We start from the raw sequence: 2,500 nt of genomic DNA on the forward strand, positions 1-2,500 counted from the left end.
CCCTTCTCAAGCAAGTCGTTGATCTGTTTCTCCAGCTCCTTGGTCTCGACCGGATTGGTGCGGTACGCTGGTCGGTTCGGTAGAGAGGCGCCCGGAACGAGATCGATCTGATGCTCAATGCCTCTCACCGGTGGCAATCCTTTGGGATTTTCTTCTGGAAACACATCAGAATAATCCTGCAAGATACCTAAAAACTCACTCGGAATCTCCGGTGCAAGGTCAGAAGAAGATGAGGCCAAGAGAGACTCTTTATAAATCAGTAAGAGAAATGGCTTTTGAGAGCAAAGAGACTTTCTTACCTGACTTTCTTTGACAAAGAAATTGGAGTTCCTGGTACTGGTCTCAGGTTTATCAGCTTTAGAGTCTTGGTCTCGGTTCTTCTTAAGTTGGACTTGGTCTTGATGGACTTCCGAAGGCGACAAAGGCACCAAGGTGATCTTCTTTCCCTTATGATCAAATGAATGCCGGTTTGTGAAACCATCATGCACTGCCTTCTTGTCAAATTGCCAAGGCCGGCCCAAGAGAACATGGCAAGCATCCATGGGAAGCACATTGCACACAACCTCGTCCTCATATCGGCCAATGGAAAGTGGAACCGTGACTTGCTCCTTCACATACTGTTCTCCAGCCTCATTGAGCCACTCCAACCTGAAAGGACGAGAAAGAGGCCGAGTAACAAGCCCAAGTTTCTTTACAAGGGTGTCACTAGCCACATTAGTGCAACTACCTCCATCAATGATTAAAGAACAAACTTTATCAGAAATGAGACATCTAGAGTGAAAGAGATTCTCCCTTTGTTCTTTGTCATTGGATTTTGGTTGGACACTCAAGGCACGCCTAGTAACCAGTAGTGAACCATGGCTCGGTTCTTCAAGAACATCCTCATCATAGATCGGATAAGAACTCTCCACAAAGGTCGAGCAAAACTCATTGATCACTCCATCGACCTCCTCATCAAAGATGGGATCAGTGGTGTCGTCCAAGACTTTCCTAGTAACAAGAAGGGGACCATGAACCGGGAAGTCAAGTGCTTCTTCCTCATTATCATCATCATACACTGGTCCGAGATCCTCCTTGTCTTCTTCAGATTCGACTTCTCCATTCTCCAAGAGCACCATCACCTTTTGGTTTGGACATCGGTTGGCATAGTGGCCAAGGCCATGACACCTAAAGCATTGGATGTCTCTGGTTCGTTTGGTAGCCTCTTCTTTCTTTTCTCTATCAACACGAGCAGGGACATTAGTCTTAAAAGCTGTATTTGTTGTGGAAGAAGACTTACCCTTGTCTTGATAGTTTGGCTTGGAAGCAAAGGTCGGTTTAGAGGCAAAGGTCGGTTTAGTGAGACCCTTTCTCTTGACTTGTTGCTCGATCAGCACGGCCTTGTGTAGCATCTGCTCCATGCTGTCATAGTCCTCCAGCTCCATGCGGTCTTGTATGTCCCGATTGAGCCCGGTAAGAAATCTGGCCATGGTGGCGTCTAAGGGCTCTTCTACATCAGCTTTGATCATCAAGGTCTCCATCTCCTGGTGATAGTCCTCAACTGACTTAGAACCTTGAAGCAAACGCCTGAGTTTATGGTGTAGATCTCGGTGGTAATGGTCGGGAACAAAGCGTCTCCGCATCAGCATGGAAAGCTCATCCCATGTATCAACTGGCGCCTCACCTGCTCTCCTCCTGCTAGTCACAACTCGATCATACCAGTTAATAGCATAGCCAGTAAACTCAGCAGCAGCAAGTCTAACCTTTTTAATATCAGAAAAATTTTGACAATCAAACACAAGTTCAATTTTTCTTTCCCATTCAAGAAAAGCATCCGGATCATTTTTGCCATCAAAACTTGGAATTTTCAATTTCAAACCACTCAAGCCATCATTGGTTCTTTCATTTCTACCAAAAGGATTGACATCACCTCGGTTTTGATGCCTAGGAACTCTCCTTGGACGGTTGATGGATCGATCATCATCATAAGACTCTTCTCGGATTTCTAGGTCGGACCGGCTGTTCCTCCTTGGATGGTCACGTCTGGTTCTGGTTCGTGACTGAGTTGGTCGGCCCTGAAGTTCATCAAGCCTCTGATGGATCGCCTCCAAACCTGTATTCAACAAGTTAGACATAGAATCATTGAGAGCACGCATTTGCAAGTTAGATAATCCGGCATATGAATTTCCGGGTCGGTTTCTTTCTTCTTCACTATCCATGGTTTCCTGAAAACTTAAACAAGGTAAAGTTAGATTAAAAAAACCTCACACACTCAGGTGTTTATCCTCACCCACACACGTGTTTCACTCAATTTTTGTTGGTAATCACACAAGAGAGTTCCTCCCAAAGTTCTAAGAGAGCAAACTAGATCACCCAATGAGCAAAACCAAGTGAACCACAAAGATCAAGAGAGAAAGATAAGAGATTTAGAGGGGAACCCGCCTTAACCTCCTCAAAGACCGGATTTCTCTTCGGCCAGCAGGCTTTCTCTTCCACCACCACACCACAAACAAATCAAACT

The sequence above is a fragment of the Brassica napus genome, unplaced genomic scaffold (genome assembly GCF_020379485.1).
Source record: "Brassica napus cultivar Da-Ae unplaced genomic scaffold, Da-Ae ScsIHWf_222;HRSCAF=386, whole genome shotgun sequence".
NCBI lineage: Eukaryota > Viridiplantae > Streptophyta > Magnoliopsida > Brassicales > Brassicaceae > Brassica > Brassica napus.